At 42.9% G+C, this 15,714-nt stretch overlaps 1 protein-coding gene and 1 long non-coding RNA gene across 8 annotated transcripts in view; both read right to left on the reverse strand.

Moving 5' to 3' along the window:
* Positions 1–15,714, reverse strand: part of KANK1 (KN motif and ankyrin repeat domains 1) — a 193,853-nt gene that overhangs the window by 39,234 nt on the left and 138,905 nt on the right. The window lies entirely within an intron of this gene.
* Positions 98–14,133, reverse strand: LOC141278975 (uncharacterized). The gene is made up of 3 exons (XR_012332535.1): positions 13,737–14,133; positions 11,102–12,306; positions 98–1,080 (listed from the first exon to the last, which is right to left on the reverse strand). It is a non-coding gene; the product is annotated as an uncharacterized lncRNA (long non-coding RNA).

Here is a 15,714-nt window from a genome sequence, read left to right on the forward strand (position 1 = left end):
TTCTGCTTTATAACAAAGTGAATCAGTTATACATATACATATGTTCCCATATCTCTTCCCTCTTGCGTCTCCCTCCCTCCCACCCTCCCTCCCACCCCTCTAGGTGGTCATAAAGCACCGAGCTGATCTCCCTGTGCTATGCGGCTGCTTCCCACTAGCTATATACCTTACGTTTGGTAGTGTATATATGTCCATGCCACTTTCTCACTTTGTCACAGCTTACCCTTCTCCCTCCCCATATCCTCAAGTCCATTCTCTAGCAGGTCTGTGTCTTTACTCCCATCTTACCCCTAGGTACTTCATGACCTTTTTTTTTTTTCTCTTAGTCCACATATATGTTAGCATACGGTATTTGTTTTTCTCTTTCTGACTTACTTCACTCTGTATGACAGACTCTAGGTCCATCCACCTCACTACAAATAACTCAATTTCATTTCTTTTTATGGCTGAGTAATATTCCATTGTATATATGTGCCACATCTTCTTTATCCATTCATCTGTTGATGGACACTTAGGTTGCTTCCATGTCCTGGCTATTGTAAACAGAGCTGCAGTGAACATTGTGGTACACGACTCTTTTTGAATTATGGTTTTCTCAGGGTATATGCCCAGTAGTGGGATCGCTGGGTCATATGGTAGTTCTATTTGTAGTTTTTTAAGGAACCTCCATACTGTTCTCCATAGTGGCTGTACTAATTCACATTCCCACCAGCAGTGCAAGTGTTCTCTTTTCTCCACACCCTCTCCAGCATTTATTGTTTCTAGATTTTTTGATGATGGCCATTCTGAGTGGTATCAGATGATATCTCATTGTAGTTTTGATTTGCATTTCTCTAATGATAAATGATGTTGAGCGTTCTTTCATATGTTTGTTGGCAATCTGTATATCTTCTCTGGAGAAATGTCTATTTAGGTCTTCTGCCCATTTTTGGATTGGGTCGTTTGTTTGTTTGTTACTGAGCTGCATGAGCTGCTTGTAAATTTTCGAGATTAATCCTTTGTCAGTTGCTTCATTTGCAAATATTTTCTCCCATTCATACACCATGATCAAGTTGGGTTTATTCCAGGAATGCAAGGATTCTTAAATATACACAAATCAATCAATGTGATACACCATATTAACAAATTGAAGGAGAAAAACCATACAATCATCTCAATAGATGCAGAGAAAGCTTTAGACAAAATTCAACACCCATTTATGATTAAAAAAAACCTGCAGAAAGTCGGCATAGAGGGAACTTTCCTCAACATAATAAAGGCCATATATGACAAACCCACAGCCAACATTGTCCTCAGTGGTGAAAAACTGAAACCATTTCCACTAAGATCAGGAACAAGACAAGGTTGCTCACTCTCACCACTCTTATTCAACATAGTTTTGGAAGTTTTAGCCACAGCAATCAGAGAAGAAAAAGAAATAAAAGGAATCCAAATCGGAAAAGAAGAAGTAAAGCTGTCACTGTTTGCAGACGACATGATACTATACATAGAGAATCCTAAAGATGCTACCAGAAAACTACTAGAGCTAATCAATGAATTTGGTAAAGTAGCAGGATACAAAATTAATGCACAGAAATCCCCTCCCTCTTGAGTCTCCCTCCCACCCTCCCTATCCCACCCCTCTAGGTCATCGCAAAGCACCAAGCTGATCTCCCTGTGCTATGCGGCTGCTTCCCACTATCTATTTAACATTTGGTGGTGTATATAGGTCCACGCCACTCTCTCACTTTGCCCCAGCTTCCCACTCCCCCCACCCGTGTCCTCAAGTCTATCCTCTATGTCTGCATCTTTATTCCTGCCCTGAAAGTAGGTTCATCAGTACCATTTTTTCTTTTTAGATTCCATATATATTTTTTTAAATCTGTCAAGGTCATCAAAGAAAGGAAAGGCTAAGAACTGTTTCAGATCAAAGGCGATTAAAGAGATATGACAAATGCATGTCTTTATACACATACACACACACACACAAGCACATATATACATGCAAAAAGAGACAGAGCAAATGTGGCAAAATATTAACCACTGGGGAATCTGAATCTGGATGAAGGATGCATGAGAGTTCTTTTATAAATTTTCTCTAAGTTTGAAATTATTTCAAAATAAATTACATAGATAGAGATGATAATAACCTCCTCTACTTGTGCCTCCAGTACCTTTGGGGTACATGAGAGCAGTCAGTGTGAGTCACCAGGGAGCACAGCCAACACTCTGCTGCTTGCTCATATGCAAATTAAGCGGCCTGTTTTTTATCAAGCCTAATGTCTCTGCTCTCCTATATTACATATTCTTTGAGGAATTTTACATTTGTTTGAGGTATACCTGGAAACTTATAGAGCTCCTCAAATATTAATTTTGCAGATTGGTTGCCAGAAGCCCCATTATAGAAAACAAAGTCCAAAAGTTCCTTTCTGTTGCATTAAAAGTCTTCAACAATTTTGCCCCAATCCAGCACTTCCCAGTTTCCTCCCTCCGCCCACCACCCCAACTCCGAATCTCAACCAACCAAGCAACTTTAAGCCTATCTGCCTTTGCTCACTCTGTTCCCTCTACCTGGCATGCCCTTCCCCAGCTTCTTCCATCTGTCAGAATTAGCTGCTTTCCCCTTAGGGGCCCAACCCAAATATCCCATCCTTTGTAGAGTCTTCCCTTATCCCTAACTGCTCTGTCCTGGAAAGAACTGGTCACCTTCTTCCCTCCATTCTCCTAGCACTCTTTGCTAACGCGTACTGACCTGTGTTGTGACTGCCAGGCGCATGCCTGTCTTCCCCCAGCAGACTCAGGTGTGCTGTGGGGCAGAAGCCAAGTAGTACTTTTCTATCTTTCAGTGCACAGCATGGTGCTTGGCACACAGCATGCTCGGTATTCGGTGAAATGAAAAACCCCATGTCTAGGCATGCACCAGTTAATTAAGTATGGTGGAGGAAGAGCTGTAGTGATTAAAATCAGGCACTCTGGGACCAGACTGCCTGGGTTCGAATCCTGCCACTGCCACTTTCCAGCCATTGGCAAGTCAGATTCTGTTCCAGCTGTATAACTGGGAAAATAAGAGACCTGCTTCAGTGTTTCTGTGGAGTACTTAGAGCTATGTCGGCAGACTACTATTATTATTTACTATTATTGGACCACCCTCTGTTGTTTGGTGAAGCACACAGCCCTGGCATCCAGATAGTCCAGAACTCCTCTCCCTCCACCCTGCTTTTTCTCCCCCTACCCCCACAAAGCTAGGGTTTGAGGTATTTGTGATGCTTTTCAAAATCGAGTTTGCTAAGCATCTAAATTGGTTTCTGCTGGCTGAGGGAGATGCTGGCTGGGCCCTGCAGAGGATGTTCATGTGTATGTGTGTGCACACTAGGGCTCAGGGGAGTGGAGTATGGGTGCTGGTTAGGTATACAGGGAGCCCTAGTCCAGCATCAATTATGCATAGGAAGGAAGTAAAATAAAAAGTAAAAGTGGAAAAACTTCCCCAATCTTTAAAAGTATATTACGACCAAGTTAAGATATTTTCTTCTCACAATAAGAGGACAAAGGCAGGCACTAATTTTTATCAACAATCTCATTCTTCTATCTCTACTGAAGTCATAAGAGTAGAGCATTCTTTAACACACTGTGCAGAGACGTGTGCTTTAGAACCACTGACTGCATTTCCATGCAGTCATCCAGAATGGCTTGCCTAAACTTGGGGGCGGGGGGCGGTATAATTTTTTCATAAAACAAGTCCAGGAGCCATAAATACTTCCTAGTTCACAGACAAGCAATGGGCAACAAGGGTCTGGAATTGCACACTCAGTGACAAGGTTTGTACGCATAAAATGAGGGGACTGGTGGAACTCGATGATTTCCAAAGGTTGCTTCCAGACCATGACCCTTTCACTATACTTCACACAAAATTCCATAACATCGCATGCTATGTGAGCAAGTGAAGGAAGAAATTAATTAGAGCAGTTGTCAGACTAGAGGAACTCATACAGAGCCCTGGGCCTTGCTCTCTGCCCACTCCATTGGGCAGCACTTTCCAGCTGCATGGTAACAAGGGGCACAACTTAACAATCCCCAAATGCAGCTTCCTTTTGCTGTATCATCAGTCCTATCCTGGGCAGGCCTTAGAAGTCCAGAAGCCAGGCTGCAGGTGAGCAGTGAGAGGGAAGAAAGTGGAAAGGGTTACAGTTCCTGGGAATGGAATGGGCAATGTGTTAATAAAGGACACATTGTAGTAAGGAGGACGTGACATTACAGAGGCCGGGAGGGTCACATAATGGCCCTCTTCTCCAGTGTTCAGTGCCAACTAGAAGATGCAGCGACTCTACCCACAATCTGTCTCGTAATAGTCAAGATACCACGGGCATTTCAGTACTTGTTCTCACCAGCCTCAGCAGAGCTGCCTTCTAATGTCCACTGTCTAATTTAAAGACTTACTGATGAACTAGAGCCTAAATTTGTCATGCATGCACAGATGAGACACAGCTTGGGGACTAAATGCTGTTTTCCAAACTTTCTTCAAAAATAACAAGTTGAGGGCTTCCCTGGTGGCGCAGTGGTTGAGAGTCCGCCTGCCGATGCAGGGGACACGGGTTCGTGCCCCAGTCCGGGAAGATCCCACATGCTGCAGAGCGGCTGGGCCCATGAGTCATGGCCGCTGGACCTGCGCGTCCGGAGCCTGTGCTCCGCAACGGGAGAGGCCACCAACAGTGAGAGGCCCGCATACCGCAAAAACAAAAAACCAAAACCAAAAAAAAAAAAATAACACGTTGCTCTAAGCATACACAGGACATGTGCCAGAGAGTAATTTTGTGAAAAGCAGAGAAGCAGCACAAGCTAGGACTTTGGGACAGAAAGGCTTTTCTAACAAAGCATTACAGTTTTTTTTTTTTTTCCTTTTCTGGGGGGTGGGGCTCAAGTAATTATATGAATCCCAGTCCTTATTTTGTTTTACAGTATTTACATAAGAAAAAGAAACCGGCTTTAAGGCACACTGAGCAGCTCCCTATTAGAAAAACAGAGCTCAAAACAAATGACCAAAAACGGATTTACTAACAAGAAAGGAAATTCTGTGATTTAAGTAAGCCATAAACTCAACAACTCAGACCTTAACATATACATACAACCTCACACTCCCACGACAATGACATCTTTATGTTAGAGCCACGGGCTAAAGCTGAAACTGTCACTGAACCAAAAATCCAGGACTGAGTTATTCTTTCCAGCCTGTAAGAAAAGCAAATATTTTTTATAACATAGAGAGCTTGAGTTTATATTTCACCAACCCCCATCCAAATGTCACACTCTCCTCTATTTTTCTTTTTTTGGGCTTTCTTACTTACCCACCCAGAAACAAAATAACTGTAATTTTCAGCAAGCAGGAAGCCAAGTCTCAGGCCCACTTCCCTCAGCATTAAAGGGCCTGCACACGTTAGCAGGCAAAGAGCCCAGGAGCTGCTGCAGAGCATTTATTTATACCCATTTGGAATTTCCTGACCAACTAACAGCCTGCTGGCCACGGGGTTTAATTCCAGGACTCTCGGCGTCAGTGAGACAGCAAAAACTACCAATGAACGAAACTGCTAGCAAGGATCTTAACCCAGAGGTAAAGACAGACCTCTCACATGCCCCTTCCAATTTTTCAAACAAACTATGCTCATATCCTTCAGACACATGAAGTGCTAACCTAGAAATACAGCTATAAACCTGCTAATTCTAGGAAGAACACAGACTGAAAGGCGGCAAATGTGTCATTCTTCCTGCTGACTTAGTCCCTCCCCCAAACCCTCCAGTGCTGAGAAAAGTTCCCTGTCACAATCTGAGCCATAGCGCAGGGCTGTTCTATGAAGGAAATGATTCAGTGTTATGCTGAACCCAGGCTGGGCTTGAGGCAAGTGATTTCTTTTCTTGGTTTATTCTTATTTAATGCAACATGTAATCTGAAGGCTAAAAACACTCCCATTTGTAAACCACAGACCCAACCCTTTTTTTTTTCATAGTTCCTTAAACATTTTATTCCAATTAGATCATGTGACTTTCAAAGACACAGAATTAGTTCCCAAACAAATGCATTCTGGTTTAGGGGGATAATATTTTTGAGCGACATTTTGTTTCTGTTTTAAACGTTTACTAAGAATGAGATGTCTCTCTAATGGTTTAAATTCACCACCAAAAAAAAAAGAGGGAAAAAAGGGTTCTTTTAAATCTGTTCTTCACTTGTGCCTAAGTATATTGGGTAAATGTGACTGACTCTAGTGGAATAAAGTTTAATTGAACTCTTCTACAGGGCAAGTAAGAAAAGCTAGTTCTAAACAGTAAAACAGAGATTAACAAAGATTAAGGATGACTCTAAATGGCCTGTTTTGTAAAATTCAAAATGGGACAGCTATGTGGAGAGAGGCAGAGTTTTACAAGAACCCCTGGATTTGCAGAGTCTAACTGGTCCACCTTAGTGCTGGCACACACCCTACCTCACTCCACTCACGTTCTCGTGGCTGAGTGCTTTAAAAGTGACTATCTTTGAAACAGACATTTTCCTGCGTGAAGCTACAAAGATCAAACTTTTTAAGATGACGTGGAATTCATTTGGGCTTGTTTTACGCCAAATAAACTGATTCAAAGAGAAATAACAAACTAATAAAGAACAAAGCTTCAAGTGCCAGATACTTTGAAATATAGGATCCAAAAACTTCCAAGTTATTTCACCCAACGACACCACATTAGGTAAGAGATTTGAGTTAGATCAATTTTTTCCTTGTTTTTGGACTTTCAACTTTTTTGAGATATTTATGTACCATAAAATTCACCCGTTTTAAGTGTACAGTTTGATGAGCTTTAGTTAATGTATATCGTTATGCATCCATCCCCACAATCCAGTTTTAGAAAACATCCATCATTCAAAACACTTCCTTAGGCTTTTTTTTTTTTTTTTTTTGCGGTACGCGGGCCTCTCACTGTTGTGGCCTCTCTCGTTGCGGAGCACAGGCTCCGGATGCGCAGGCTCAGTGTCCATGGCTCACGGGCCTAGCCGCTCCACGGCATGTGGGATCTTCCCAGATCAGGGCACGAACCCGTGTTCCCTGCATCGGCAGGCGTACTCTCAACCACTGCACCACCAGCGAAGCCCCTTAGGCTTGTTTTATCATTTGCTTTTAAGAGAGAAATTTTCTCCTCTGTACTTCTGAGAATATTCTGGTATTATTTAGTCACATTATTATATTCCAAAGTAAGTATCAATATCAAAAGACTCGTTCTTAAGAATTAAACTGAGGAAAGCATCTGAATGTAGTGTTCCTTAATTCTGGAAAAAAATTCTGCTAAATTTTTATTTTATAAATATGAATATAGTTTATTCTACAAAAAGGTTGAAGGTTGTTATTTTGTCTGTGTGCTTCTATGAAGGCAAGGTCTAACAGAAAAAGTCACTGTATGCAAGTAAATGTCTAGTCCTTTATCAAGGATGACAAAAGTTGGGATGGGAGAAGAATTAAAAATAGGAGCTTCCTCTGACTGGAGAGCGTCAGTCACAACGGTTCCCACTGTCGGGAGAAAGAGACACCTCTCTGCCTCTACTCTTCTTTAATTTATGTACAGAAGAAGCCACCAAATGAGATCTGGGAGGATGAAGATGTGCTCAAGACCTTTCCTCAGATAGGTGAGGAGTAGCCAGGAAAGGTGACTCCTTGTGAGAGGGGAAATGGGCTGTAGGCAAAGGCTTCTGTGACACCAGGCTGGCAGACAGTGCCCCAACGGTCCTTCTTCCCTGGACGGTGGCTGCAGGACTTTGAGATGGCAACCAAGCATATCAGTAGCCACAGTTCTGCTGACTCGTCCCCCCATCCCCACCCCCAATGAATCAGAATCTCTTGTGGTGGGGACAGGGGCATCAGCATCTTTAGAAGCTTCCCAGATGAGTCTCTGCCACAGCGAGGGATGAGAACCTCGGCTCTAAACCAAGCAAACTCTGCAACTCTTAAGTGTGTTCTTCACCTTGGCTTCAAGGAAGCTGACAGCCAACCTGGGGGCAGCCCCTTAAGCAATTCAAGTAGGCTCAAGGTTCAGATCACAAGTTCAACTACCTTCAGAGTCCAGGTTAATGATGGAAAGGAAGGGGTTCAGAGGGATTTGGGGGCGACCAGAAGGCACCTGTCCTCTCCAGATGACTGTGGCCCTGTGGAAGTACACATCCAGTGATCCAGATCTTTTGATTTTTCAAGATAAGCTGCAGAAATCGGTTTATTTTTTTTTTTTTTAGGAATTGGTATTTTTCTATGAAATTATCTAATGTAAAAAATCCCGGCAATTAATTCAAATTAAAACAAAACCTTGGGTTGGTCAAACTGAACACGCTCCCAGGTCTCGGTATGACACCAAGCAAGGACTTCATGGTATCCATTTGGGATGCAGTTTCATTCCTGTTTCCATCCCTTTCCTTTTCCCATTTTCCAGGTGGCCAACTTTTTTTTCTTCTCATTTAAAATGGCTAGAGTCCTTGTTGAAACAAATTGAAGACAAAGACAACAACCAAAACAACAGCCTAGGATCCCTACCACCATTTCTCTCGCAGGTAATCTTGATAGCAAAAACCCTACCTGTAAGTCTGCATCCTGAAAAGAGACAGGCTGAAAGCAAGATGCTCTGCTGTCATGCTCATGAAGGACCTGTGTTGAGACTTCCCCTCAACCCTTAAAGAATTCAAATACCTTATCACGCTACGTCACCCATCCTCTCCTCTCAGACTTGAAACGGGATATGACACCAAAACCTGGGTGTCTAAGGGAACTGCAGTGACGGAGAAAAGTGGGCACAGTTCCCTTCCTCACCACCAGGGCTCCTTCTCTACCAACCTCCCTCATAGCCCAAGGAGGCTGACAGGACTTGAAGGGGATTAGAAGGACAGGACAGGTCCAGCAAGGGCTTACAGTTCTTTCCCATCCTGTTAGGTGCGGACAGCATTGGGTGCTGGAAGAGCACTCCTCTTTACCTGCCTGGATTAGAAGGATCTGCGCCTAAAACTGAACATCAGGGAGATTTTCCAAGAAGAGGCCACAACCAACACCAAAAGGGTGTGTCCCAGCGGAGGTGTGAGGTTCCAGCTGGGAAACTGAAATCAGGAAGAGGATGCTGTGGATGATGGGCCTATCTTGAAAGGTCAGGAAAGAATCCTTTGTCTTCGTTCAACCTTACTCAACAAAGTGCATTCCCCCAAACACATTTAAGGTTTAACACTGGAGTCACGCTGAATTTCTGCGGGTTGGGTTTTTTTCACGGTCTGGGTTGACTCATGATTATTACTTTCATTAAGTTTAAACTAAAGACTTTCTCACAATATATTTTCATCTGAGATTTGAAATCAACATTTAAAAAAGCCAAATGACAAAATGAACTGGGGCATGAAACTAAAGGATTTAAAACTTTAACTGAGATTACCAAAGAGACTATAAAGGCTGTAAATGATGAAGCAGTAAGGACAGTTTATTTCCTCCCATCTAAAAGGGGTGATAGATCTGTAGAGACCTTCCCCAAAAAACTGTGGGTGAGAAGGAAGGTAGACCAATGGCCATACTCCCACCTTAGAGGTCACCAGCTCAGGTTCTCATCCACAGGTTCAACCAGTCCACCAAACCAGACTAGATAATAAGCAAGAGGAACTGACTGGAGCTCCCCCACGTCTCTCTGCTTGGATTGTTAACAAGCTGGGAAAGGAGCAAAGAGGCCATGGGAGCTAGAAAGAGCTTTCCAAATGGCCTCCAATAATACTCCTCTCTGGATAACCACATCGTACCTGGTCTCCTCTCCCTGGAACTCAAGGCATTTAACAGACAACACCATTTTAAGCCTACCTTAGAGCACGTGATGGAGAGAAAGTATACACTACAACTTCCACTTAGATGTGAGGTACGAGGAGGAAGAATCCAAGTATGTGTGACAGAGTGAAAGCCACCTGTTCATGCAGGGGAAATATCCAGGTGAACAGGCTGGGAGAAAATTGCCAAGAGTATGACAATTTAAGATTGGCAACTGGTAGGGCTCAATTCAACCCCACAGATTCCTAAGCAGGCACTGTGCCTGCGTCTTGCTCTGTATTAGATGCCCAGCGTTAAGGCAGCACCAAGGAGGTGGGCTGCAAACATTTGTTGGTTGAACACTGAGCCTGTTGGCTATGCTGGGTACTACACAAGCCACGATGGGCATACCAAGATGAAGACGACATGAATCCTGCCTCTTAAGACCTCAGAGATTACAGATTAATGAGACACACAACTACAACGCTTACATAAAAGCAAGTGATGGCAACTATTTAACAGAATACAAAGCTCTCCAGGAATAAAGAAGAGGAATGGGCGAATTCCCACTGGGAGTATCTGAGAACACGTGTTGGAAGAGGTAAGAGAGGAAGCAGGACTTGAAGCATAAGAAGGGCTCACATAAACAGATACAGGAAAGACATCCAAGTAAAGAGAACAGCGCTTTGCGCAAAGCCTACAGGGCAGGTAGGAGTGGGGGAGCAGCAGCTGGGGTGGTGGAGAAGCCCCTGCTTCTTTCACACCTCTTTGGACAGAGCAGGTCTCTTACTACCTGGAGCCACGGAGAACTGGGAAAGCCAACTGTGATTTTTGCAGGCATTATGACTGAAGAAACAGAAATAGACTATGATTTCTGTCAAAATAAGGCCCAAAACAAAGGCTCAGAATAAAGAGCAGAAAACAGAGATTAAATTTAATGAAAGCTAAAATGTTTGGAGAGACAGAGAAAATAACAAAAGTATAGAAAGCTCAATGACCCTTAATCTTGCAAGCCATCCTTAACAAAACAAAATCAAAAAGTAGTGAGAATAAGGCAGAGACAGACCCACTTTCACAGAACCTCAGGGTTGGTCCTTCCACAAAGAAGGGAAACAGGTGCCCTCTGCCTAGTAAATTTCTGTGCAGTCTTTTAAAAGTGAGCTACTGAATGAATGAACTCACTGAATTGTTTCTACTGAGTTTTGTATCATTCTTTCTGGTAGTCCAAAAACTATACCCTCACTTAAATTTACCACTATTTGGAAAGCCTACTTTTTCTGTCCAGAAAACCAAGGGATAACGTCCCAGAGGAAAAGCCCCCAGCTCTAAGCCCTCTTTACCTTTCCGGAAGCTTTTCTGTCTTGGATTTCTTCATTTAAAATCAGTATCCTGAGGTGGTGTAAGTTCCAGCACTGTCTTCCAGTTCTCAAATAATTTCCGAGCACCCCCTTTGGAGAATCCACGGCTCCTTGTGTGTGTGTGTGATCAATGAGCGTTTAGAAGGCATCGCTCAGGGCCTGCTGAGATTCCTTGCAGGACAGGCTGACAGGTAACCAACCACAGAGCTTATGATGTGACGTGACCTTTTCCCCTCACATTGCCAAACAGCTGTCCCTGAGGCAGATTTGAAAACTGTGTAAAGTGTGGTGCTAATGGAAAAATCTGGCGGCAAAGGGCTTCAGTATTTTGCAATTTTTCCCTGTAAGCTGCATTGCTGGAGTGGTTTGACACGCAAACCATTCCCTCCTCCCCGACCGGCTTAGGGACTTCCAGGTCTCCACCCTGCTGTGCTATAGAAGTCAGTATACCATCAGGCTGACTCACCACGTGAAGAGGTGGAATACTGGCTAGGGGACATGCTGCATGAAGCCAGCAGGTACTTCTACCTCCTCTGCCAGGTCATGGGAAGACAAATCAGGCTTTGTCCTCACAGTTGGAGGGAACATGCCAAATGGGCTGCCTCAAAAAACACTGCCATGGGGTGGCCCTGATTTGAATAAAAAATCCCCGTCAATCAATCTGAAATGCTAGGGAAAAGGAAATAAACCAGCCGTCACTTGCTGGGTACGCTGTCTTACATGAGGGGAATACTGAGAGCGGAGGAAGAGTGAACTTTTTCCTGTTTTAGTTAGGAATGTAAGAACTGATGCACATGACTAACGATTTAAAGAGATTAAGCAGTTGGGCTTATGAATTATTAGAAATGTCACCTCTCTCTCCCTCTGTTATATTTCTAATCTTGGCATATTCTCCCCCTTTATTTCAGGAGACTTTTTTTTATTTGTGGCTGTGTTGGGTCTTCGTTGCTGCTCATGGGCTTTCTCTAGTTGCGGTGAGCAGGGGCTACTCTTCATTGCGGTGCGCGGGCTTCTTATTGCGGTGGCTTCTCTTGTTGCGGAGCACAGGCTCTAGACGCGTGGGCTTCAGTAGTCGTAGCTCGCGGGCTCAGTAGTTGTGGTGTGCAGGCTCAGTAGTTGTGGCGCACGGGCTTAGTTGCTCTGAGGCATGCGGGATCTTCCCGGATCAGGGCTCGAACCCGTGTCCCCTGCATTGGCAGGCGGATTGTTAACCACTGCGCCACGACAGAAGTCCCCTTTCAGGAGACTCTTAAATGTGCCTGCTGTACAGAAACACTCGAAATGCCTTTGCCTAATAGATAGTTGATGCAAGAAAAAGGCACTCAGAAAGTGGACAGGGAAGGGAAAATCTGGCAGGACAAGTTGAATCAATGTTTGCAAAGCTGATGGAATTTATCAACTAAACCAGATACTGTGAGATCAAATTCAGAAAATCCCATGACTATCACTTGATTCTATCCAACAGAGATCATGTCCAAAATGCAAAAGATCCCTTGGAGAGAGAACTGTTCCAATTAATAAAATCACAGAAAAAGGAGCTAAAATAAATTTAGTACTTGTGACTATTGATAGCAAATTGCTTCCATAAACTATTACTCTAGCACCAACTCCTTTAAATAAAGGTTTATATGATGAAATGTAGCCATGTCCACAACCTCTGATCCAGCTGGTAGAAATGTCACGAACCACTCATATCTGGCTTGTCACAAACAAGACAAAGTAAGAGTACAAAGATTTAAATTTCAGGATAAGAACAAAAATCCCATGAATCCAATAATTTTTTTCTCTTGGTACAGTTCTCCCTCATGTCTGTAGTTCTGCTTTTCATTCTGTTGGTTAGAAAAGCCTTCTGAATATTATAGAATATTATTCAATCTGAATTTTCAGCCATGGCTTGCTCCAAGAACTACTAGGATTAGAAATCTGGTCACTATTTTTAAAAATCCTCAATATAGCTACATACTTATTTTTAAGCTGTGAGATCACTTGTCCATATAGAACTGCCAGCTGAGATCACTAATGCTGTATATGTAAGTGGCTGCATATTTTAAACACTTCTCTTGTTTTCAGGCTTCATAATGAACTGCAACCCAAAAGCAGAGCCAGGCTTTATCCTCTAAAACATGAATAGCATATGGAATAGAGTACACTCCAAAAATATCTAATAAGGCAGCCAAGGGAGAAAAGATAGAATCATGATTTTTTTTTTGACTTAGAACTTCTACAACTGTATGAATGAATCTTACCAAGTCTGATTTCCTGGTTGGGTCTTATTCGAGGTTTTTTATTAGAGAAGTCTACTCAATGCCATTTTAAAATATGTTGCCAGAAAACAGCAAGAATTCATTATCTCTGTGAATTTGAGAACTATGCTAACTATTTTTCATGCCAGATCAAAGAGCCTTTTATAGAAAAGGTCCCCAAAGCAGAAACTGTGAGCTTTAGTCACTGATTTTCCTCCAAACCCATTCAAACCTTTCTCAGAAATTGCACCAAAGAGATGAACAGGAATTATCCGGGACACAGGAAGAAGGAAGCTAATGGGCTCAACTAGCCCACCCAAAGTTCTTCCAGAAAGAGGGGAAGTGTATAATCAGACACAAATGTCAATACTCACGATGGGAAGTCTGCGGGTGAGCAGGGCACAAAATATTCAAGTCCTTGTAGGAAGGGCTGTTGTAATCCTTTGCCTCACTATGCAGTCTCCTAATGATAGCAACAGCTCAAGTTCTTAACATAGCCAATCTCCCTGTTGGGCTTTTATTTTGTGTTCTTTCTTTTTTGTTGGCACCCACGGTGTATCAGGGCAGCAATCGACAACTGAAGGGTACTTTGCCCAGCACTCAGGACTAGCAAGAGCCTGGATTCTATCCTTCTTACACCCAAGTCAGCTGGTACTTGCTGGGAGATAAGTCATCCTTCCTCAGCTTAGCTGGAGAGCTAATCGCCTGTCTGAAATCTGATGCTTAACCCATTATGACTCGCTCACGGTTTGAAGCAAAAATCTTCTAAGGCGAAGCTGGCTACAGCTTAAAACCAAAGCCTTGAAAGTTTATAAAACAGGCAAGCCCTGACAAGGGAGGGACTCTTCAGAGCCTCTTGGGGGCGGGACAAATTCTGGGGTTCTGATTAACCAGACAAGCACGATTCTAAAACCCAGGGTCCCTGTTTGTAGGTGGTCTTGGCATTTTAACAGTAATGAAATTCAAATGCAAATACTTCTTACTTAAAAAAATAACTATCTTACCAAACACCATCACTATAAGAAAATAAATTATTTCATTTATAAACTTCAGTGTGAAATTAGCCTTCAAATAACTAACAACGAAGTTTCATTTGAAGTTCAAAGGCATAATCTAATTAAATCCAATTAGTAAACACATCAAATAACAGGATGAAACTGCACGATATACTAAATATACAAATATTATATATATATATATATATATATATATGGTATTAGAATACGTTTGTTAATTTGGCTCTATGAAACACGTCACACGAAGAAAAAAAATAACCCCTGTCAGGAAGGACGTGTTATTTGTAATCATTCTACTTTTGGGTTTTTTGTAGTTTTCTTAAATACATACTTTCCCCTTGATCTGTTTCCCCTTGATCGGATCTTCATAGACACTATACTTCTGATTTTTAATGTCAACAGAATGCCTCAAACAAAGGAAAATTATTTTCCATATTCAACTTCTGGCTTAGCCATGGTGGCAAGTCGTGTTTTGCCATCTGAAAATAAGGAAGGGAGATTGAACAGAAGAAATCAAAATCCTGGCTAGCTCTTACATATGTTTTTATGTTAGGCAACTCTGTGTTACCCTCTCAGCTCTTCTGATAACCACTGAACACACCGCTTAGGGGAAAATGCAAAGTACAAATAGGAACACTCATTTAATCCTCTTGCAGATTGTATCAGGAGACCCTGGAAGGTCAAGAAGGGTACCCATGAATTAAAGCAGCCCCAGTTTCTAATCAGCTTACTCTCTGTCTTTGGAGTAATACAAACACAGAGGTCAGGTCTAAGACTCACCACCATGAACACACCACCTCTGCCATGCTCTGTGACATTCTTTACAGATGGTCTCAGAAAACACCAGGTCGGCTCTAGCCAAACCAGTCAGTGCAAATTGGTCTTGTCTTGTACTTGACAAACAGCACGCAATCTCTGCTGTCAGGTTCACTGCAGTGGGCTCAGAGTTCTGTTTGAGAAATCTTCCTGCCCAGAAAAAATATTTACACAACGGAGAGTGGGCTGTACTGCACTGCAGCCTTCTGCCTGCTCGGCCACGAGTCTTTGGCTCTCTCTGGTTGGCCAGGTCTTATCAGTGGCCTTTGTACCTCATTTAAGATCAGCATGGAGAAAAAACCTGAAGCCAAATAACTAACCAGGGTAACAAGATTTTATGAAAGTTATTATATTAATTTAAAATGACAACCAGGGCTTCCCTGGTGGCGCAGTGGTTGAGAGTCCACCTGCCGATGCAGGGGACACGGGTTCGTGCCCCGGTCAGGGAAGATCCCACATGCCGCGGAGCGGCTGGGCCCGTGAGCCATGGCCGCTGAGCCTGCACGTCCGGAGCCTGTAC

Source organism: Tursiops truncatus, chromosome 6 (assembly GCF_011762595.2).
Source record: "Tursiops truncatus isolate mTurTru1 chromosome 6, mTurTru1.mat.Y, whole genome shotgun sequence".
Lineage (NCBI taxonomy): Eukaryota > Metazoa > Chordata > Mammalia > Artiodactyla > Delphinidae > Tursiops > Tursiops truncatus.